Raw genomic sequence first — 25,718 nt, forward strand, 5'->3', positions numbered from 1 at the left:
GTTATATGTTGTTTCATTTAAAGTCAGATTCCAAGAACATATGTTAAGTGAAGATTTACCATATATAGAAAGCAGAACTGGCCAGATATACATCTCAAATGCCCGCAGATAGTGGCTGGTGTTTGAAATTGGATAGCATTTTTACAATGAGAAGAAAAAAATTTTACAAAGGTATGCCTGGATGGTAAAAAGAAAATAAGAAGTTCCGTTTGTTTTTTACTTTTGCTTTAATTGTGTGATTGTTTCTGAAAATCTGTGTTTCTGTCCTGTACAGGGTAGTGGAATCTTCTCCAACATGTTCTGAGATAGAGTACCAGGCAGTAGGCTCTCCCCCTGCCCTGTGTGCACTAACGCGCGCGCGCACACACACACACACACACACACACACGCTTCTTTTATAGCATTTCCAAGATGCAGTAGGTATTTTCCTTCCTCTTGGAATAAAAATATCTAATAGGAGAAACTGACCATCTTTGAAAATGTACCTTGGACCAGCCATGGGTGTCTGAGAATGAGCCTACTCACTACAGTATAGTGGGAACATTATTGGTAGTTGCAATATCGATATTAATAAAAATATCAGCAAATGTCTATTGGAAAGGCTAAATAGATGCCAATCTATCTGTTTATAGTATATGTATTAACTAAATTGATCTTTACAGTATGAGAAACCCAGGAGATTAGTACAAAGGAAAAAAGTGTAACTGTATACAGGTTCAATAATTTGAATAAGATAGCATCAGGACTCAGCCAAAGTGTCTTGACTGCAGAGTCCATACTCAATAAACACTGGACAGTACATTAGAGAGATCGATTTGAATTGAATTGCAATGGACAGTTGCAATGGAAAGAAGACAATGTTTCCTCATACACAGATGATTTTCTTCTACCTGGGGAGGTTAAAGCACAAAGGAGAGGACTCTCTCATATCCAATTGTGTGTTGAACCTGTCTCATCATCATCAGGATAAAGTGTTAAGCAATGCTCTGTGCACAAAATGCTCATGGAATGAGTCAGGGCATCATGAACCTCATTCAGTTGACATTCCCAATATATTTCCAGATCTCTAAGCAACTTAACCATCAGAAGATAGAGTAGACCTTTGTTGTTTTTGCTTACACACTATTCATTACATTTTCTTTTGAAAGTAGGGAATCATTTCCTCTTAGAAAATTGCTTCTTCAGTTCTTACAGCCTGTTTTTACCAATTAACCAAGTAATTCTACTCAAAAGACTAGGCACACAATTCAAAAAATAAGACCATAAGTTGCTCCCTTTCTGGAATTTGAGATGTGAGTTAGTATAATGGAAATACTGAAACAGATGGAGTTCACATTCATTCCAGAAATGGTATCTGATGTCTCTAGTACTTCCTGAATCCCATTCCAAATCAATTCTTCAGCCTTTCATCACTCCTATGTGTCTATTTTCCCAAGTCAGCCTTAAATTAAGTTCTCTTTTGGTTTACAAATTCTAGAGACAATTTCTGTGTCTGTTATCCTAAGCACCCAAGTCATCACATAAGCTATTGAGTAAAAAATTGTGCAAAAAACACAGGAGTCATCTACTCGGTATTTCAAATATTCCAACTTTCATTTTATTCAAGAAATGCTTATCTCATTTTCTTATGCATCAGAGTTCTACTCTAAAAACTTTATACATGTGATTATGCTCAATATCCATCACATTGGAGGAACTTCTACTCCATTAAACTACTCTTTAACTATTATGTAGAAGCTTATGTTGCTATATAATCATTTTTTATACTTAGCTAAAATCTGCTTCTTTATTATTGCTACCCTTTTGGCCTTTGCCCTGATGTCTACCACACAGAATAACACTAAATATTCTGTCCTTTGGATTCTAACGTGTAGATTTAGATGTAGGGATAAACGCTCACAAAAACTGTTATGTAATTCCTGCAACTCTAACTCAAGTGTCATCTGAGTTAAAAGACATTCCCTCATGCTACCTTTGTCTAACATGTGATGACTGAAAATGTTGCATTAGGAAATTCATAAAATCATGGTACCCCCAAAATAATAAATTCCATTTTCCCCAAATGCTATCAGTGAAAAAAGGGAGTCTCAAGGCTTCATATTTTCAAGCCTCTTGATATAATGTCACCAGTTGCCCACATCCATACATTAACTTCATTCATGCATTTATTCATTCAACAAATATATATGCCAGATGCAAGATAAAGTACTGGGTGCTTTGGGGTATATAACAATATATCAGACATGGGGACTTAACATCTAGATTAAAAAATAAAAAAAGCAAACATACACTTATTGTATATGGAATCAGTTCCTAGACAGTTGATTTTTGTTGTTATTTTATGCGTTGTTTGTTGCATCCTTCTAGCTGCTTGATGTTATGCAGACATTACTCATACAGGTATAATTCCTGGAAGCATCTTCTCTAGGGCAATGCCCAAGGAGGATGGATTATACACCAGCTATTAAAGATATAAGAAACTATCTCTTGTTCCTGAAAGGTTTCCTATGATCATTCAATAAGAATTACTCGTTCTTTCCCAGAATCAGTTTTAATCTTTGTCTGTGATCTAAAATTAACTTTGAGAATACAGGTGAAACACTTTTATAGAAACTTCAAAGCATAGCAAAACCAAACAAACAAAAAAAACTATTGATGTGGAAGAAAGAAGAGGAGGAAGAATTTTAATTGTGTATATCAATATTGTGAGAAATATTCCATGTTTTATGCCTAATTATTACTCACATATCATTAAGATAGCTGATGATGGCAGATTCTTTAAAATCCCCTGGTGTTAAAATGGCAATACTGATCATGAGAGATGCTTGAGGAAATAACACATCTCTTTTTCAATTTCAGGGGACAGTGTATATAATATGTGGTAGCAGACAACTTGTCAGGTCAAGGTACATAATGTAAGAGCATGCCCCTACTTTCCTAACCTCTAGACCATTTTAAGGAGAAAACCATCAGCTCTAATCCAGAGCTGATATGCTAGGGTAAGATTCCCATCACTGCATTCTAAGCACCATTTACTTTTCTTCCCTCAACTGAATGATGAGTCAGTTACGGTTACTCTTTTCCCCAACAAAGAATTCTAGCACTCGTCTTGGTTATATCCATGCTTCCTCCATGCTCACATATCAGCCAGACAACTCTGATCCCCAAAATGTGGTGGGAGAAGGTTGGAATGCAAAAAAGCAATACAGAAAACATGTATCCATTGCAAGAAAATAGACAATATTCTTGAAACATGTAAATTTTAAGAAAAGTGATTCTTTTCAAGTATTTGATGGTGTTAGCACACATTTGGCCCAAAAATAAGGACTGAGCATTAAAGGTGTGTGGAAGGGTCACGTGTAGGATGGGTCAAGTGTAGTTTCATATTTTGGCCTCCAACCCATTTCTTTTCAAACATAGACTTATTCCAGACCTCAAAGGAAGAAGAGACTAACCAGCAGTAATATCAATAAGTGTTTCCCTAACAATTTAAGGACCCTAAGGCAGTACTTCTTTGCACTGAAGTGCATATGAATATGTGGCCACTAAATTGACATATGTCAAAACCCTTAGAACGTGTCTTAAACTTGATGGTAGGTAATATTTATAGCAATAGAAATTTGACCTCTGTATTCAGCCAAGCCTGTGTTAAATGAAAGCTCCAGGTCTCTCATACAGTTCTGTCACCTAGTCTGTCACTCCCTTATCTCAGCTTGCTTTCCACACCTAAGAAATAGGATTCTTTAGTCACAGGTCAGAGATGGTTGAGAATTACCTGTATGAGAGAGAACAGAATTTTCTTCTTCTTCATCCTTTTCTTTCCTTCAACTGTATGACAATAATGAGTTCACCTCTAGTGATAGACATTTTTTTTTTAAATTAGTTATTCTCCAACTTTTAGTTTAGAACCAAAATGCAGACTGATGTGAGGGAAATTAGGTGATTAGAGTACATTTGATACCCATGTTATGAATGGGTTATATTCCTGAGGCTCATTTGTATGTAAATCACCTCCACATTCCGAGCACTGAACAGATGCTAACTGCTGGGTACATTCCAGTTTAAAATGGCATCTGGCATTTTAGCCTCTTCTAATCGAGCTTTGTCCACTTTCCAACTACCAAGGAAGACAGAGAACATGGCAAAGGCTTTCCATTCCTGAGGTCAAGATGCAAAGAAGGGAGGGGGCCCAGTGGACATTGTTTTGGTGGTGGGTGTGATAAGGTGACTTACATCTGAAAAGGTGGGAATCTTTACCCCTAAATCATATACAGTATTGAAAAACAATATTATCTTAATAAAAATAATAATTTATTGCTAAAAAAATTAAAATGACTTGAAGTTTGGAAGGATCATTACTCATTTTAAATTCAAAATAATAGATTGCCATAAAAATTCAAAAAAATCTACCTTGTCTTCAACAAAAATTTATGATCAATGTCTGTTTCAAAGAAGATTAGAAGGAATTCTGCCCTCTCAGATTGTCATCCTAATGAAGATACTCAGATCTCTATCTAAATGAAAAACAGGCTATAAAATAGATCAAATCTTACCATTGTGACAACATGAATGGACCTATAGGATATTATGTTTATCAAAACAAGTTAGACAGAGACGGTATGAATACTATTATGTGGAAGAAAAAGAAATTTAAAAAATGAATAAAACAAAACAAAATCTTAGATTGTGAGAACAAAATGGTGTTTCCCAGAGGAGCAGGGGATCAATTTTATGGTTGTAAATGGAAATTAAACTTTTGGTGGGATCATAATGTAGCATATGCAGATGTAAATGCAATGTCATATCTGAAAATTGATACAATGTTATAAACCAGTATTACTTCAATACAACTTAAATACATAGAAAACTGGGGCTAGGCAACTACACTTTTTGTGCAGGAACGCTTATTTTTCCTCCAAATAATCAATTTTCTTTGTCATCTCTTTTTCTGTATCTTCTACCCTCAAGGAATCAAGAAGAAATTGTTGGGAGTATGGCAGGGGGAAGATGTGGAAAGTATGTTCCTCAAAGGTAAGAAAACAGGGGAAGGAAATGAACAAATATGTAGAAATAGTGCATTTTGGAGCTTACAGAACATGCCAAATAGATAAAAAGATTCCCTGTTCAATAAAATAGAGCCATGTTACCTTGATAACTTAAGAAATCAGGAAATGGTCTGGAAGTTTTTCCTATCACCCCAGCAGTGGACTGGAAAGAAGAATCCAGTATTTGACAAATGAGTAGTGGGCCTCCCTGGTGGCGCAGCGGTTGAGCGCTGGGTTGCGAAGCTGCCCGCAGCCTCTGCAGCACCGGTTTGATCCCTGACCATCAAGCAAAGGTCCCACATGGCGCGCAGACCTCTCCTGCTGCCCGCTGCTCCCCTCAGCAGTGCACTTTGTCAGTCTGCCTGCTCTGCTCTCCGTTCTAGCTCTGGTGAATTCTCTCACCCTCCCGTGCGTCTGACTCTACACAGTGCTTGTATAAATAAATAAATTTTTAAAAAAAAATTTAAAAAAGAAAAAGAAAAAAGAAAAAAAAATTTTAAAAATAGACAAATGAGTAGTGAGTTACGGGAAATCCATACATTATTGGCAAGCACACAGTCTGGAGATATCTTCATTCAAGGCTGAGTGGAGAGAATTAAGAAATTATTGGTCATATAGAAATTATAGAAAAGAATAGAAAATGTTAAAAAATCATTTTTGAAAATATTTTGCAATCCCAGAGAAAAATTGTAAATTGTTTGGAATATTTAATCAAGCCAAGGGGTGAAAAAAGTACCTATTAATTAGAAGCAAAAAATCACAAGGGAAAAATAGGTTGAAATAAAAGAACAGCAAAACGATATGAAAACAAAGTTGGGTGAGCTAAAAAATGTGCTGGATTTTAATAGCAGAATCACAGACCATCTTGAAGGCAGATGGAGGCAGAAAAGACAAGAATGTAGAAAATCAAATCAAAAGGTAGAAGAAAACCTGAGAAAAGGAAGACATGGAAATAAAGAGAGGAGACAAAATGAGAAAATGATCACGCAAGGCTCAAAGAGAGAGAAGAAGCTGCCTATGTTTGGATAAGGGTTGCACCTGAAAGGAAATTGTAAGTGAAACAAAAGCAGTGACAGAGTATTTAAGAGAAAAGATCGTCCCTGAACGGGTGGTCAAAGGATGCAGAAGGAGAGAGGTCACTCCAGGCTAAGCAAAATCAATGAAGGAGACATACGTGTAGACACATCATGGCTGAAACAAATATTTCATGTTTGAAGAAAAAGCATTCTACAAACAGCTAAAGAGACCAAAAGGTTTCTTCCCACAGGAACAAAAAATAGACTAGCTCATTTTATAATAAACTGTTTATTTTATAACAGGAGGCAGATCTATAAAATAAAAGCCCAATGCTGCTAAGGAAATTCAACCATGATTAAAAGCACAGGTTCTGGGGACTTAGTGAAATGAAAAGCATAAAATGGAGTTCATGAGTCCAATGCGTCTCCTACCCTGAAGGTGAAAACAAATTCTGTTTAGATATTATAACACATGCAAATAATTTGAAAATAGCTCCTAGGGTCTCCCATGCTACTAAGTTGTACCATACATGGCTTTAATTAAAATTTCCCTTTTTTGCCTCAATCACCAGTACTTCCAGGATGACTTAGTTACATGTTTTTATTGAACCCATATATCTTAACCATCTCTGTGCATAAACAGAGAGCATGTGCCTCTCTTAACAGTTCCCCGGTGACACTTTCACCAGGGAGTTTTAACAAATTCGAAAGCCATGAATGTCTCCAAGATGTTTATGAAATCTTTCCTGAGGTGTGTGATGTTTATAGAGAGCACAGTGAACGCTGTCTACTCCTTGTTTTCCACAGTGCCCAGATTGGCTGAAGGTATCTTCTGGGTTCATCATCAAACTACACTGCCTTAATGGATTGTTTTGTCTGTCTCCTAGTTCATGGATGGGCGATGTTTTAACAGAATATGTTATGTAATTGTTTCGAGAATAGATTTTACTCTCCCAGGACTAATGAGAGGGGCCACAGTCTGTTTAGAGCCTGGCTTCCAGGGTCTTTTCACACAAATACAGAGACTATTTTCTTTGGGATAGAGTGCTGTGTGCAGATTAATTCCCCTTTACTGAGTCCTGAGCTAAAGATGGCCTTCCCTTGGATTAATGTATTGCGGTAGGAGGGAAAAAGAAATAATTAGCTGCGTAGCATATGTCCTTAATGGTTTGATAAAGGACCACAAGGGGGATCCCCAAGAAGATGAGTGTGGAAAGGATTTCTTTTTATTAGGCTTAGCAGGGAAGGAGGTTTAAGATATTCATTTCCATAGATAAACAAACAAGCCAAGGAAAGAAACATCTGCTGGGAAGCTCTCCTCCAACATGCAGCAGATGTGTTTCAACAACAAAGCATATCCTAGAAGCATTTGAGGATTTAATTATTTAGCTATTTCATTGAGCTGAGGAGCAAGGGGGTGGGGAGGGATTGGGGACGCATATTGCAAATTTACTAAGCCTGGAAATTCTATTCCAAATGTAGTTTAATCCTCCACATGCTGAAGTTTCCCTCAGAACATATGCTAACTGCTTTTGGATACACAGACCCCAACTGCATTCACCCCATTCCATCCATATGGAGGCTACCACTTCATACACCCTCTCCCCTTACCACCCGCCATGCTCTCCTCCCACCCCTGCGTTTTTGAAACAAGTTTCCATGTTGCCTCACTGTCTTCAATTTACCGTTTTGAAGCTATTGTTCCCAGCTCACCTTTTCTCGTGTGTCAATCTGGCCCTTGGATCTGTAAAGCAAAAAGGGACAGATGTGACATGAGAAATTAAGGAAGAATTAGTCCAAAGCAAAAGAAAATTGATCAGGGACAAAAGGAAAGGTGTCAAGTAAAATAAGAGCAGCAGAAACAATTTACAAATTAGCCAAAGGGTTCAGGCAGAAAAGAACAGTTGTGAATCATGTGCAAGGGACGTGGTGAGCTCCCTGAAGCAGTGCCTTCTCCCAGAACCACGCTGGTTCTACAGGAGGGTCAGTGGAGAAGGCGATTCACATCTGTGTGTGGTTGTTTGAAGGACGTCCGCGTCTAGTGGTAAACAAGGCAGTCTTACCATGGTGCCTAAGAGAAGCTAGAAGGGCCCTGCCCTTCCATGTCCTAGTTCTTCACTGACTAGTGCAAAAGTTCAAGAATCATGTGTGACATGCCCAGAACTCCTTGTTCTCCCTCTTAATTCCCTTCCAAGCTCCCCTGTGTATTTTGCACACTCGCAAATATTTTTATTTCCCCAAATAGCCATCATCTCTGATTTTGCATGTCTTCGCATTTCATAGCATTACCCATAATTTCTTGACCAGATACAAAATTCTGCCAAGCCTCTAAAATTTCATTTTGATCTCTTTTCTTCTCGGAGGACTTTCCTGATCTCCTTCAAAAGAAATCTTGGTCAGAAATCGTTGCTATAATCAACTTTCATAAGGCCTGGGGCTGCTGGTGTCACACAACTATACATTTTTGAGTCCCAGGTACAGATGTGATTTTTTCAAAGATGTCACAGCAAAGTCAATATGAGCATCAGCCATTCATCAGTGTTTGTTATCTGCTAGCAACAGTGCTGGACAATATGTTATTTCACTTAACTAAATGAGAGAGTATCATAATTGCCATTTTCTTTTCTTTCTTTTTTTTTTTAAAGATTTATTTATTTATTTATACAAGCACTGGGTACAGTCAGAAGCGAGGGTGAGAGAATTCACCAGAGCCAGAGCAGGGAACAGAACAGGCAGACTGACGAAGTACACTGCTGAGGGGAGCAGCGGGCGCTGCAGGAGAAGTCTGCGCGCCATGTGGGACCCTCACCGGTGGCCGGGGATCGAACCTCGCAGCCCAGCGCTCAAACACTGCGCCACCAGGGGAGGCCATAATTACCATTTTCTAGATAAGGAAATTATCACTTTAATCAGTTAATACTTACTGAGTGACCACTGCATGGCAGACCTTGTTCTAGGTACTGAGCAAAATATGATGAACAAGGGAGCTTATGAGATAGATTTCACAGAATTTGCACTCTTTGGAGATGAAGCTTTTAGGAGTTTGCCTTGCTCCAGTGGGCTTTCACGATCAAGGACAAGTCCAGGTCCAGAGTGATGTAGAAGTCACAAAAGGCCATTGGCTCTTGTGGCCCCACCTTTGTGAAATTGAAGAGCAGGATCTGGTAGTGACCTTGTGGTTATTGTGGGTCAGCAGGGCCAGAAGTCAGGAAGGAACAAGGATGCAGGTAAGAAAAAGCGATTAACAGACTGGAACCTCTGTCCCTCACTACCTCTAACCTACATGACCTTCAGAGAACAGGGGCTGCTGTATCACCCCGACCTGGTGCAACTCATGCAAGATACGTTGATGGTGAGCCTTAAGCAGCTTCCTCAAAGGACAGGAATCTGCGACATTAAGGTCCTGCTTAACCAAATTGACACAGTACAATACCGTTACTGAGGGACTTGGTTGGTTAAGACAGGTAATAACCAATTAAAAAATAAAGCAAAAATGAAAATCTCAGACACCAACATGTTGATATTCACAGCCGGATGCTGTACTGTAGAATTGCTGGTGGCCCCTGTTGCTGGAGGTGGGGGAATGTCTCAAAAGATAAGTGAAGAGGCAGAGATTCAAATCCAGCCAGTTTGACAGTGGAGTGGATTCTTTTATCCTCTTCCCAAATTACATGCAAACCTAAATGATGATCACTTCTTGGGAGTGGAGGGTATGTCTCAAAATGCTAATTTTCAGGCACCTTCCACGGGCCACTGAGTCAGGACCTCAAAGTCCTGGAACTGTGGTCTCAACAAGTTGGGAAGGAAGAGATTTAACAGACCAGGTTTAGAGAGCACAGTGCTTCCTGTGAGAGACACATTCTTCCAATATACTGTTCACACATTCCTGAAAAGGAAGATCAAATTATCCCTGGGTGAGTTTGAACCACCAACCTTTCAGTTAGCAACTAAATGTGCTAACCAGGTGCACCACAGAGACAACTGTGCAGCGTGGTTGTGACTTTAGCTACAACAGAGGCGTCTCTGCAGTGTGCCATTTTGCCTGGAATAACACATCAGCACCCCAGCGTATGCACACACACTATCAACTTTCCTGATTTAGTATCAAAATTCTGTGTGTGTGTGTGTGTGTGTGCGCGCGCGCGTGCGCTCAGGAATCAGACCCAGAAAAGCTTTTTAACTCCTCGAAGGTCCTTTAAAAGCACCGTGTTTAGACATCTCAGCAACAACCCCGTACACCTGGGAGAGACAAGTGAATGAAAATGTGCCTCATTTATATGGAAAGGCTTTGGGGCTTTTGAAGCACATTCTGAAAGGCGAAATTTCACCCACAGCCATAGACATTCATCAACATTGATGCAAACGTTCACGTTCCCCAATGCTGAGGGCTTCCAGAGGGATTAATTGTTTAATATTCACAAAGGACTTTGAAGATGAAAAGACCCACATAAAGACTGAAAATGAACACACACTTTGTTTGCTCTTCTCATCCTGCAGTTGAATCTGCAGGCCAGCGTGTCTTTGAAGCGGCTCCAAGATTATAATGATGACCACCCTCGGAGTGGGGAGAATAGAATGAGCAGGGAGAAATAATTTAGCTTCAGTTCTAATTCTAGTAACCAGAAAAGCAAGGACTTTAGAACAGAGTCCTGCTTTGCTACCACCTCCCAGCTGTGTGACCTTGGGAAAGTTATTTACCCTCTCTGAGATTCTATTTCCACAATGGAAAAATAGCATAATTTATATCTACCTGGTTATTGCTAAGTTAGAGGTGTTTTAAAGGACTTAGGGAGTGTCTGACACAGCGCAGTTATAACTAGTGTTGCTATTGCCAACGCTTGGGGAATATTAATAAATAAATCTCCCAAGACCTGATGTTGCAAAAGCCAGCATTGATCCCAATTAGATTTTTAAAAAGACAAAAGAGAAGGAATGAACCAGGCTGACAGGTAAGAAATCTTTGGAATCATTTGTGGGTATGTGTGTGTGTCTAATAGCAAGCTCTGCCATTATTTACTCAAGATTAAATAACTATAAGTAGTTCTTTCTATCATAATTGCTTTATTTTTTTCCCTTCTAGCATCCCAACTAATTTCTTTAATATAGCTCTGTTATTGAATCCCATTCATACTTGTGCTACCATTTTTAAAGTTTATTGCAGTGTTTCTCAGGGTTGAGAACATAAGGATTTCTGTGATTCTTTTGATCAGCTGTGTATGAAATGGAGGCTTTTGAATATAGCAATTTGAGCTATAAGATGCTGTGGGAAGAGAGACTGAGTTATAAGTCTAAGCCTTTCTCCATCTCATTTAGACATCTGATATTATCTTCCTACTTCTTCCAGATGGAAATGTGGTGGCAGTTGGCAGAAATGAATGGGAGAACTATAATATTGACTCTGTTTTGACTATAATATTGACTCTGTTTTCTACCTGGACTTAATCCAAGTGGCCATTCACTGGTCACCATTGCCCAACTACTGCTTAGTGGCCCCTGGGGCTTAGGACTACTCTTTCAATTATCCCAAGGAAATAGTAACCCTAATGGGGGGGGGACAACCACATCAACTCATTGAATACAACAGTTACACACATATGAATATCAAACCATACTGCTTTGGAGAGAGCAAAGAAAATCTAAGATACCCTAATAAGTCCACTTACCCAAATTTGAAAAAGTTGGTCTGCAGTGCACCGTATAAGTCACCTGACATCTCTGATATGTACAACTTTGTAACTTGGGATCTTAAAAAATTTGGGTACCAAATGTAATGCCAGGAAGTTGGCCATTTTATAACTCTTTAGAATACGTTAAGGAGTCAAGAACAAGAGTAGATGTCAAGAGTTTCTCTCTGATCCCCCTCGCAAGTGTCACACAGTAGGAGGGAGTGGAATTTGAGGGAGGTTTACAAGGAAGGCTTGTAAGGTGGCTTACAAAGATTTTAGAGAAGTGCCCCTCTCTGAAAAAGGTTTAGAAAAAAATGTAGGACCACAGTAATTAGGTTAGAGGAGCAGTTCTCATTCAGGAACATATTAATAATAAATAGCTCACCATAAGGACTACCTAAGTGTTTGTGATGTAGAAGAAATTTCAATTAGGATGCAGAAGACCTGAATTTGAGCAGGTCTACCTTTAGCATTAATTAGTTCTGTGATGTTAGGAAATTCAATTAATCCTTGCTGACCTGGTTTTTGTTGTTGTTTGTTTGCTTTTTCTGTTTTACCTGTAAATTGAGATAGCAAAGTTTTACCAGACAACTTATTAAATTTTGACGGAAATTGTTCTGCATATGAATATTTTTCTCCAAGGACAAAACTCATGGTGGTCACACCTTCGCCTCTCAGTGTCCTTAATTAGGAGTTCAAAGCAGGCTGGGTCCTCATGATCACACGCTGGTGGGACTGGACCACAGGGAGGGAGCACTGGGGACAAAGATTTAGCTCCGGGGATCAAAGTATTTTAATAGAATTTGTATTGACTCAGTGACAGTGGATAGCTGTGAATGTCCAAGTAAAGGGTACTACAAGTAGTATCCATGAATACTTAATCTGCAAACAATATGTTATGTAAGGAGGAATGAAGACAGTGCTCCAACAGCAACTGACATCAAGTAATAGTGCAGCAAGGGACGGATCACAGACCACGTTTGTAAGATGGAGATCTTAGGAAAAGTAGGATTGCATTCCAATGCCTTTACAGAAGGTGAAGAAGTGAAGAAGAGGAAATAATGCAGAAATCCAGACAAAGAGGTCAAAATGATGGCAGAGAAGACAAATGGTAAAGAAAGGAGCTAAACAGCTGCAGGGACCCTGGGATACAGATACATCAGGGAAAATGCCCTCGTATATTTTGCCTAATACTTTCTGGAAACAGCTAGTCCAGGAAGCCTTCTGAGAGGAAGTGAAAATCAAATTGGGAAGAAATTAGTCATAGAGGAAACAATGTGTTGGAGAAGTTGGATTTTCTAGGAAATGGATTTTTCTAGAAAAAGGGGTGCAGAGATAAGACACATCAGAACACATCACAAGGAACTTGCTTTCCCTTGCAAGAGAGCCCCAGTTTCAGAGGGAGAATTGTATGTGGATTTATGACATGTTCTTTGAAGTCAAGCAGACATTTAAATTCTGACATCATCAGGAACCGGCAGTATCAGTTTCTTTATCTGTAAAATGGAGATAATGGCAGTATCTGTTTCACATAGTTGAGGGATTAAATTAGATGACATAAATGGAACACTTAGCAGAGCTCCTGGCTTCATGGGAAGCATGCAGTTAAAGGGAACTGCTATTATTATCCTGAATAGCAGAGAGAACCACTACTAAGTCTTAAGTACAGGAGTGCCAGGGTCAGATAGACCCTACAGAAATAGAACTTTGAGTACAACCAGTGCTAGGCTGATTACATGCATCATCTTACTTAATGTAACTGCTAAAATGAGGTCAAAGAAGGCAATAAGTTGCCAAGATCATATAGTTAATAAACAGATGAACCAGAATTCAAACCCCAGTACGTGGTTCCAAAATCTCTACCTGGCTGCTAAGTCATGCTGTACCCTTCACTGGTGTGGGATACAAATTCAATCTGAGATTACATATCAAAGGTCCAGTATATATCCTAGAAATGGGAGTTTAAGAGCGTAGTCCTTGACTTGACACTTGACTGTATGTAGGCATAAGGTTAACATTACAATAATAGCAACTGGCGTTGGTTAACATTTAGTACGTATCAAGTCTGTACTGTGCCTGCATCCATGCATTTAATGCTCCCAATAAGCAAGAAAGGCATCTATTTATTTTTCTTTCTGAAGAGTCTAGCTGCCAGGGCCAGCATATTACCCACCCAGATATTTCTCAGTTCACTGCCCTCCTATCAGCCAAGCTTCGTGAATTCATGCAGAAAAGATATTAGCAGCTCACCAAAGATTAATGTGGCAAGGAAAGGCATTGTTAAAAGGAGAATAGCATCACTGCTAATAAACTAGTCTTTCTTTAATGGCAAGATCTTTGTTTAATCTACAAAATGCAGAGACCCAAAAAGGGCCCTCAATACCAGGGGATAGTTGGAATCCTAACCAGGATAATGTAACTTTGAATATCTTTTCCTAAGAATTGCAGCATTAAAATATCATGTGCTGAGACTGGTTTCTTATTATTTTATTGAGCCTAATATTGAACAAAATCTACTTATCCTATTGTGGTTTCTCTTTGGGGATTAGCTGCTGGGTATTCTTTGAATCTTTCACTTCTAGTTGAGTTTTTCTGTCCACAGTTGTGTACCCACTTTTCTCTTGCTGATTAAAGACAAAAACCATAATGAATCAGGATGTAGCAGCCATAATGAAGCTATCAACTGTCTGGGGAGAATGGACATTAAATTTTTCCCATTAAGTCAAAAAAGAACCAAATAAGAGTTTCCAGCACAGTCAATGAGGGAGCTAAGTTTTGACTGCAGAAATGATAATTTCCCTATTAAGACTCTCATTGTGTAGTGCCTGTGTGTGCGTGTGCATGTGCGTGCGCGCGTGTGTGCGTGTGTGTGCGTGTGCATGTGTGTGTGTGTGTGTGTGTAGTACTGGATAGGACAGAAGCTGAGATACAGCAGGACAGATATGTTATCATTACTTCATATTTTATTCAGTCTCAGACAGTTCTTGACAGACATTGTAATGGATGATAAACTTATTTTTTTTTCTTTTGGTCCTATATAGAGTCTCAGACTCTTTCTTAATACAGCACTCTAGAAAACCCTACCAATTTCCCTAGCTAGAATTTCAAATGTATCCTATTAGCCTTCCATGGACCTGTTTTCAACTTGAACAATTTCAATGACAGAGAATCTCTTATTTCTGAAGACAGCATGCCACATTTTCAGATTGTTCTAATTGCTTGAATTTCCTTGTATTGAATGAAAATCTACTTTCAATTCACTTCTACCCTTTGGTCCTAATTCTTCTTTCTGGCCCAAATGGAAAAATCAGCATATACTACTTAATACCGTGGAAATGGCTTTCACACTCCTATCTGCAAATAACCTATTCCATTCAAATTCCTTCATCTTTTATTCAAGAATATAGTCTTTCAAGGCACAATTATCCATTGACCGCTGTGGCTGTAAAATAGTGAGAAAGCAAACTTTGTCCTTATTCTCATATAACTTTCTACCTGGTAGATGAGGCAGGATGTGAGAGGTGCTAGACAGAGGACGCTCTGGAGCAGTAACAGCATTAAGGGGAGAGAAAAAAACCCCAGCTCTGAAGTCTGGAGCCAGGTTGATCAGGGAAGGCTTCCAAGGTCAAATGAAGTGTCCTTTGACCCCTACAAGAAAAAGCAGGAATTCGCAGGCAAGAGGCCACAGGTGAATAAGGGGAAGTTAGAGGTAGGAAAGTGATCCAGTAAACAGTAAAGGAAGGCAAATACCTAAGGATAAGAAGACAGACTCAGGGAGCACGCCCAGCACAGGGTGTGTATGTGCACGTCCACGGGAGTGTAAACACATGTATGTTTGAAGAATTAATTGCTCACAGGATACAAGAACCAGAGCTCTTCTGAAATCTTATGAGATGTTTCTCATGACATTCCAAAGGCTTTGCGATGAATTACCACTTGCAACATGAGCATGTGTGTGATTAGGGAAGAGCCCTGTTCTCGGGGTGGATTATGCGCCCTGGGGTCGGGCTGAGGAGCAGCCAGCAAGGAGGCTGTAGCTCTGACCAGGATATGAGACGAGACACGAGGTGGGCTGAATTAGAGGGAGGTTTCCACCCCCTGCTCTTGATGATCATTCTTGCCTCATTATGCTCAGTTTTTCAAAGTTCCTCTGATATAATATTCCAAATTGAATAAAAAATTCCACTTGTGACCTGCCATTTGCAGAATAAAGATGAGTTATCGCCTTGCTGGTTCTGGACATTGCAGAAAATGGTCACATTTATTTTTGGTATCTGTACCACATTGTTATTAATATGATGATGACAATGGACTATAACACATTCATCCTTTTTGTGTGTGAGAGAGACACATATATTCTGTGCCTGATAATTGTGCTATTTTTTTCAGCCCAAGTGCAGAGTGTCACATTGATGCTTGGCATACTACAGGCTGTTCAGACTTTGTACAATACTTCAGAATCCTGAGGTTTTAGGTTTTAGTACTGATACCCAGATGGTAATGCAGATTAAAAGAAAGTCTTTAAAGTCAGACAGACCTTGGTTAAATCCTGGTCTGGGCACTGATTCACTTTTTGGCACTGGCAAGATAACTTTCCTACCCAGAGTTTTTGCTTGTTTGGTGCCTTTGGCTTTTTTTTTAATATTGAATTAGTAATTAAGTTTATTTATTTATTCTTAAAGAGTTATTTATTTTTATACAAGAGCTGGGGTACAGGCCAGAGGCGCAGGAGGGTGAGAGGATTCACCAGAGACAAAGCGGGAAGCAGAACAGGCAGACAACCAGAATACACTGCTGAGGGGAGCAGCAGGCGAGACAGGAGAGGTCTGCTGCGCCATGTGGGTATCTCCCTGGCCGGCCGGAAATCAAACCCATGCTGCAGAGGCTGCAGACTGCTTCACAGCACTGCACCCAACATACTGTGCCACTGGGGAGGCCCGCCTTTGGCTTTTAAAGCAAACAAAAATGATTGTATTATTACATGATCTATAGAGTATTTTGTAAGGATTAGTGATAACACATATATAAAATGCTTGCCATGTAGTTATCAAATGCTTATTATTATACCCCAAGCACACTCTATTTCTGCCTTTGGAACACTGCAGCTGGGATTCTGCAAACCAAGTTTATCCCTTTCCAGCAGACTCCTGCTAAGCTCTGTCCCTAGAGAGCACTAGGAGGGCCCTGGAAGACTAGAGGAGGAAGCAAATTCTTTCTCCTTCCTATTTGCTCAGTTATCCCAGCAAACATTCTTCCTTCCAGAAATGGAAGTTGGGCTTAGTAACAACAGTTGTGACCAATTTCTAGTTTTTACCACACTCTTCGAGCCAACTTCATCATCCACCAGCAAGAAAGTAAAGATGGAAGATAATTTGCTCAATGCCTAAGCTTGGGGTCTTTCTTTAAGCTCTGGAGACAACCAGAACCATCTGGAAATTTTATCATGCGTTGGTAAAAACTTACATATTTTTATCCCCATGATATGGTAAGTATTACTTCCATGCTGAGATGAGAGACTGGTGTCATGATGAAAATATGCAGGGCACACAGGTCAGACAGTCCTGTATAAAATGGGGGAGCAAAGGCAGGGCTGACATATTGAAGTTAAGTTAAAGCTTTGAGTAGGTGAGTGCCTGGATGGAGTGATAGATTTGGCAGCAAATAGAGGGCATTGTTAGAAAGCGTCAGCGTGCATGGGTAAGAGTTCATCTTGGAAAGGATGGGGTAAAGAAAGACAGCCTCGGCAAGACTCTAAAATAAGAAAACAAGTAAGAAACGCTTGATTTGAGTTAGTCTAGACGTCCTTTGGAGGGTGCTCTCAACAACTATCACTCAGCACCCTTCACTTGCAGGGAGGAGGAAGCCTTTCCTACTGTCCCTTTTCACCTAGACAAGCAGCATTTCTCTTGTCTCTGGATTTGCCTTGTAGCCCACAGTATGTCTGCATCTTGCCAATGGTGATTCCTCTGCTTTCCTGAAAAAAACAAAACAAAACATTTCGTTGGTAAAATAACTAGCTGTTTATTTTTCAGATGAACAATCCAGAGAAAAGACTCCCTTTTTATAGGAGAAGAAAAAGACCTGGGCAAATGCAGTGGCTTGCACAAGGTCTTGTTTTTGGACAGTGACATATCGAAAATGAGGTCCTAGCTCTTTATTTTTTGAATCTTTGTACCAAAATGAATGCTGAGAATGGAGAACTCACCCATTTTTCTCAAGCCAGTGATAGACATTTAGTTACTACTTCCCTACCTTGATTTTTCTAGGGAATCCCCTCCAAATGCCTGTCAGATTCTGAACCAGTTTTACTCTGGTGTTCAGCTGCCGGGGACCAGCCTCCGGCAAAACGTCTTGTCAGGGGTTCCTGAAAGGATGAGACGGCCTAGGCGAAAACGAAAGGGCTGAAAACTTAAGGGCTGAGGGGAAGGGGATGAGGTAGAATGAGGAGACACTGACACTTGGTGAGGTGCTAGTATCTTCTGCCGAGAGACTCAGCAGGTCTTTATTTATTCATTATTAGTAATAATAATAAGAAAATACATTATCAAGTGTAAAGCATAAACAATTAGTGTATTATGTTTCCCATAGACTACTGGCCCCTACAGGTCTCAGCTAGACAGCAGCTCTCAAGGTTAACAGATAATAAACCAAACCTAACATTAAAGCTACTTATTTTTTCATTTAGACAATTATTGAAAATAGTGAATAACCGCCAGTGCATCCCTATCAGCTAAAGCCTAAGCATCAAAGGACTATTCTATTCACATGACCTTCAGCCGGAGACCAGCTGCAGTTCAGCTATCAGAACTTTTTCTACCTAGAAACTCCTTAACTCAAATAGCTTCATATTAAAAACTTTCCCAAGAAACTTTAAGAGAAAACAAAATAGAAGGACCTACTATGATTATTGTATTGTAATGCTTGTCAGGCATGTTCAATAACTTGTCTCCCATTGTCAAGTGAGCCAAACAGCCCAACAACTAATTTCTAAACAAACAATTTTTCGTGCTGTTTACTTACAGTATGCTGATACATATAATTTATTGCCTAATATACTTTCTGATAAATTTTTCTCTATGTCCATGAACAAAAAGCAAAGGGATGTCAGATCTTCAGCCCCACGGTGTGAGGCCCTTTTTCTTAGCTGCTTGTCAGTATCCTATCTGGCTGGGGCAACAAGACCTCCTGCAGCATTCAGCACTGGGCTTGCTGTCGAATATGAATAGAAACTGGTTATTATGACACCAGGCTTGAGAAAAGTAAAGGCTTCATTGCTAATTGACTGGAAAGAAAGTAAAAAGGAAAAGCTCATATCTCCCCCAAGAATGGGGCTTTAGGCAATATTTAAAGAGTTGGAAAACAAAGAAAATATTTTAAAGATGTAGGTTGTTTTTTGAGGAATCATGATGTACCTTGAATCTGGGACCAGAACTACAACAAAACTGGATACCCCTTGCTTCTGGATGTTTACTGTTTAATCATGAACTGGGCATTTTAGTTCTATTTTCCATGGCTATTTTTTGGTCCAGCTAGCGAGAGGTCACCTTGGGGACAGCAAATGCTCTCCTGCACCTGTGCTCTGCAACACACCTTGACAACTTACGGAAACTGTTTTCCCCTCACTTAAAGTGGATATTGGTGTTCTTGTCCCATCGTTTCACTCTGCAAGCCTGCCCTGTCCCTGCAAGATAAGCAGAACTAGGAACCACTGAGTTGAGAATAGATCACTATGGTTGCAACTCCAGGACCCATTAGGCTGAGAATAGAACTAAAGACTCTCTACACAGATCCTGTATTAGTTCCCCAAAGGCTGCTGAAACTAAGAGTCACAAACTGTGTAGCTTAAAATAACAGAAATGTATTGTCTCACAGTTTTAGTTCTTAGGTGCCTGAAATCAAGATGCCAGCAGTGCCCAAATTGGCACTGATCTGAAATTGGTTGGTGAGAAGTCCTCTTTGTCTCTGCTGGCTTCTTAATTTTTCTGCAGGAAATCCATGGCTTCTGACTGCATCACTCCAAGCTCTTATCTGTCCTCTCTTGGCCCGTCTTTGTTCATTTTCCATATTTCTTTCTTTGTAGAAGGTGACCAGTATGGTTTTTTTTCCCCCTTTGGAACACATCCTCATTTGGCATCAATTTACCTTAAATTGAAGATAGCTGCAAAGCCCCTATTTTTAAATAACATTACATTCACAAATTCTGGAAAGATGTGAATTTGGGGAAGATTCTGTTCAACCCAGTGTAGAACCAAAATAGTGACAAGCCATATTCCAAAAATCCATAAGGCGAAGGCAGGCTTTAGTGAGTTTTTAATATCAGTGTTCTATTCTTCAGGCCTTACTCCTAAGCCACCCAAGATTTCATTTTAATTATTTTAGAATAAAAGATACCAAGCTCTAGAGTAAGAGCTACAGATTTCAAAAGTACTGAATTTGAAGTAAGATAAATTTGGGTTTGATTTTTAGCCCTGCAATCACCTGGCTGAAACTTAACTCTTCTACCTGAGTTTTCATTTGAAAACCAGCAATCGTATTAATTGTGTTACCTACATCGCAGATGTGTTTGCATCGTAAACACAATTAGGTATTCTAGATGGTACACAACTATTAGCATTGAAAGCAGCCATCAATTATTACTTTCAAAAGATATCAATAATATAATCAAAATTAAAGGCAAACAGGTCCCTTCATATTCCAAGAACTTTTGAAGAAAAATTATATATCTATGAAAACCTTATGGAGAGCACAATAAACAAATTAGCTCTGCTCAGTGTTAGTGGGGGGTCAGAGCTGCCATGATTTGACCCTCCCCCTCATATCTCTAGACAGTTTTACAGGCAATGTTTCCAAAGCTCTGAGGTTCAACTTAGCACACGTCAAGTATTATTAAATAAAAAGACATTGCTGATATTACAATCTCAACCATTGCTAAAATTTTGATTAAAGGTTTTGATGTTGCTGTCTGGGGAATACAGAAATTCTCAGGTTCACATATATATTCAACTAGTACTGGGCCTTAGTAATAAAGGAACTTTTTCTGGATTCTCCATCCTGATCCATTGTTCAATATGTTTCCTTGATGTCAATATTCTATTTTTGTATGCAGCAATAAAGGGGGTTTTTTAACTTCCTTTTTAGATTGTTCATGATTAGCATATAGAAAATAAAACTACTTTTATGTGTTCATCTTGTATTCTATAACTTTCCTGAATTATTTTTTTAGCTCTCGTGGAATTTTGGGTTTTTTTTTTTTTTTTTTTTAGGATTTTTCTATATGTAAGACTATATCCAATAGAATAAGTCTAATTTTATTTTTGTATTTCAGTTTGGATGCTTTTTGTCACCTTGCCTAATTTCTCTATCCAGAAACCTGCATGCTGTGTGGAGGAGACCTCAAAACTGCAGTATCCTTGTCTTTTTTCTGATGTTTCAGGGAAGGAAGGTTTTCAGACTGTTGGAGGTTGGTGGTGAGTGTGGTGTTACTTCTGGCTCTTTCGTAAATGCCTTTATCATGCTAAGCATTAGCTGCGTTCCATTTTTAGCTTGTTCAGTGTTTTTATCTTGAGAGGATATTGTATTTTGTCAAATGCTTTTTCTTCGTGAGTTGAAATGATTGTTTTTTTCCTCCATTCTATTAATGTGGTATATTGCATTGAATGATGTCTTATTGTAACTCTTATCATCCTAAAATAAATCCCATTTGGTTATGATATATAATCCTCTTAATCTGCTGCCAAATTCAGTGTTCAAGGATTTTGTCGAGGATGTTAAGTCTTTTCTTTTTAAGTGAGTGAAGCTACTTATAAATTATATTGTAATGAAACTAATAATTTGTTGAATAACTTTGTGTGAGCCAAAAAATCCTAGTCACAACTTCTCTCTTAGAAAAAACTGCAACTTCTGTCTGAACTTTAAAATAATACCTCTGTATTGTTTTTGAAATATATTAAATTTTGTATCATTCACACATCCACACTGCAGTTTTCCCCAAATTAGTCTGAGATTTACAGCCTCCTTTGCCCAGAGGCACATGATTTCCTTAAAAAAAAAAAAAAGTAATGTTTATTTTTTGATATTAAAATTCCAGCTTTGACCATTTTAAATTCCTGGTGGTTGTCAAATAAGTACTTTGAGATTGTTGGAAGGTCCTCTTCTTGAATTATAACAAGTATAATAGACATCCTTTCTGGAGTCAGACAGGTCTGGATTTGAATCATGCCTCCTGTATTTTGTGGGTTCTTCTGACAAGTTATTTAACATCTCAGTGCACCTATTTCCTCATTGCTATTCACATTGTAACAATGATATCTACTTAATAGCGTTCTCAGAAGCATTAAATGAGAAAATGCAGACAAGTCATTAGAATCGTGACTGGCACACACTGAATGTTCAATTAATGATGGCTTTTATGATAATTATCCTACTGGATTTCAGACAATCAACATTTCTAGTTCCACTTAGGTTTAAATCTATTTAGGGAGAATTGGTTTATTTACTGAATTACATGTTTGTAAATTGTATATATTTCTGAGCAAGTATTAAATAATAGGAGAAAAGAGATGAAAGGAGAAAGCAACAATACAGGAAATAGTGTTGCTAGTTTCCCCAGAAAATATGTGATGTGACATTAAGTTGTGAAGTCAAAATAGCCCAAATTGTCTTGATTCGAATTAAGAGGAGTGAGATGGGTAGGAGTAGAGGCATCACCAAACAAGGTACTATCTTTATATGTTTCATGAAAAAAATACACCGCACATCAAATTAATTCTGTTCATTTACAAAATGGCACATTATTCTGAAGGTAGTCATTCAAAGAGACCTTTAGTGTCTGTGATAGGTTTTACTCTGTGGGAAAAAGTTATATCTCCTTTCCATGGTGCCCTCTCTCCTGGAGGTTAATTCCTTCTAGCCCACTGACATCAGATCTGCCCATGTAGCTGACTTTAACCAATGCAGTGTGACTAGATGTGACATGTGCTACTTATCAGCAGAAATCTGCAAACCACTGACCATGGCACTGGCTCTTTCTCAGTTCTAATGTCCTGGCACACTCAGGGGCTGCTGCTTTTGCCCAGCTCTGAAAATGAAAACAATAAGGAACACAGCAGCAGCCAACTTGTGAATGGCAAGTAGCCTAAGAAAGAAATGAGGCTTTATTGTAATGTTATTATAGTAAGCCACACAGATTTGGGGGATAATTACCACTGCAGTATTACATTGCCTGAGAAAGAAAAATGTCCATCCAAAAACAACAAAAGATGTATTCATAATAAAAGGATATTTTAGTGAGATGCAAATACATAGTTTTCTAGGATTAGAATAGTTTGATACATACCTTTAGATGTGCTAGAAGACATACTCTTGATGTCCTTTTTTGACTATAGGAAACTGATTGTAAAATTCATGTGGAAATGCAAAGGGCAGAGAATACTCTAAGTATTTTTGGGGGAAAAGAACAAAGTATAAGAATTAGGTTCAGTGCTTGTCATAAAGCTAGAGTAATCGAGATAGTCTGATTTTTTTTCTTAAGACTGACAAATATTGCTGTGGAACGGAGTAGAGAATCCAGGATTAGACCCACACATATCTAGTCATTTGATTTTTGAAAATAGTGCAAAGGAAGCTCAGTGGAGGAAACACTTTTATCAACGTGTCATCCTGGAACCATTCTCATATAAAGACATCAACTTCATTCCAGGCCTTTTACCGCATGGAAAAATAAATCATTTTTGTGATCTTTGACAAAAATCTAAAATGTTTAAAGAAGAAAACACCGGAGAAAAAATTTTATGACTATGGATTGACCAAAGACATCCTCCATATAACTCCTAAAGCACAATCTATAAAATATAAGTCTTTGGCTCTCAACAAAAGTTAAGAATGTCTCCTCTAAAAATATTGTTAGGAGAATGAAAAGATAGTTCATAAACTGGGGAAAACATTTCCATATCAAATACCAGATCAGGGATTTATATCCAGGATATACCCCCCCCCAAAAAAAGCTCACAAACTCAGTAATAAGAAAACACAAAACACCATGAAAAAAATGGGTGGAATATGTGAACTGACACTCACTATGGAAAGAAATAGGAAAAGAGTCTCAGCACCATCAACCAGGAAGGAAATGAAAATGGAAACCATGGGCTTCCTCTGGACACTTTCAGAAGGTCTAAGAGACATCTCAAAGGTTAGTGAGGCTGAGAAGCAGCTGAGCTTTTCAAACACTGCAGATGAGACTGTAAAACTCTTAGAAGTTTCCAACAGGCCAAAGTTTCTCAATAAGTTAAACATATACTTACCATATGATCTATGCCTCTACCAGGAGAAAGGAAAACAAATGTACACACCAACACTTGTACACCCATGTTCACTAAAGCTGTGTCTGTAATAGTCATAAAACAGAATACTATGCACTCAGCAAAAAGAAGCAGTGGACACAAAAACGTGGGTGGATATCAAAATAAAATTAGATGCAGTGAGAAAGATCAACCAGAAAGGAGTATGAGCTATGAGTTCATGTATAAAGAACTGAAAATACAAACTATAGTAATGGAAATCAGAGCAGTAGTTGCCTGACGGTTGGTGTGAGGACAGATATATGGGGATGATTCCAAACTTGGGAGATGATTGCCTACGTTCCTTATTTTAATTCCAGTGATAACTTCACAGGTGTATACACATTCCAAAATGTATAAAATTATATACTTTCAATATATGCAGCTTGTTGTATGTCACTCACACGTCAAGAAAGTTGTTGAAACATCTTGATTGCTGCTTAATTTCCAATCAAGATAAAACCTAAAATATTTTCACCTGAGGCCTAACTAGTCCATCACAGCCTAACTTCATCTCTGGAGATAAGCCCGGGAAGGCATATGTCCTGGGCCCGCCAAGCAGGAGAAAAGTGGCATTTGAGTACCCACGTTAGACCAGCTGGGGAGTGGTTTTCTCTAGGAAAGCTGCTTTAGCATCTTTGTGGAAACCACACTGGCCTTTATCTCTGACTCTGGAGAGCCAGTTTCCCTGACGTTTATTTACAGCGTCCACCTCTGTGCCTATGTGGCATTTTCCCTTTACTTACAGGAGTCCTAAAGACCCGAAACAGCAGCGAGCTGATTAAAAATTAATAAGCGCCTCAGAGGGAAAATAGCATGAGGCGGCTGGCTCTGTGATCGGCAATTTTTTGAGGTTCTTTAAATACCCAATTATTTTCAGGACACCTATGGAACAGAAACCACAGGACAAGGGAAATAGGTTTTCAGGCCAGAGGGAATATATTTTTAAGCAACTTCCTTTTCTCTTGGAGCAAAGAAGGATCATGTTTACAGAGCTGCTCTTCATTACCCACCCTGCACCCCCAAAATCCCCAGTTATTTTTTTTCTCTTTTATGGTTTCATGTCACTGGCCCAGCGGGAGTGAGAAAAATTTCTCTTCTGTATAAACTTCATTATTCTACAAGGGCTGTTCATTTGCCTAGGAGGTAGCAATGTTATGTAGAAAAACAAACAAACCACCACAACAAAAAAAAAGGTAGTGAGTGAATTAAAATGAGGACTGGGGGTCCTTAATGATCTATTACAGCCCATCTCAACCAGGAAGAAAATTTAAACTTGACCTGGTAAGAAATGAAGAAGCACAGGTTCACATAACTGTTTGTTTGGGGTGGGGGGTGCGGTTGGGTGAGAAATACTTTCTTAAGGAAACTAACAACCACCCAGCCATAAGATCGCCTCTAAATACTGTAGGAACGAGTCAAGAGGAAATCTTCTCTACACCACTCTCTTTCTGTCATTTCCTAAAACCTACATTGTGGTTAGTAAAATATTTATGCTTTGTGCTCCAGAAACGTCTTATTTATGATGCCCGAACAGGAAGGATGGTGTCTGATAGCCACATTTTCATTTAGCCACGGGAAGAAACAAATTGCAGTTGAACTACAAACATGGAAACAAATCAGGCAGGGTGCAAATGATTTGTTTAGCCTCAGACC

The sequence above is a fragment of the Talpa europaea genome, assembly GCF_964194135.1.
Source record: "Talpa europaea genome assembly, chromosome: 3".
NCBI lineage: Eukaryota > Metazoa > Chordata > Mammalia > Eulipotyphla > Talpidae > Talpa > Talpa europaea.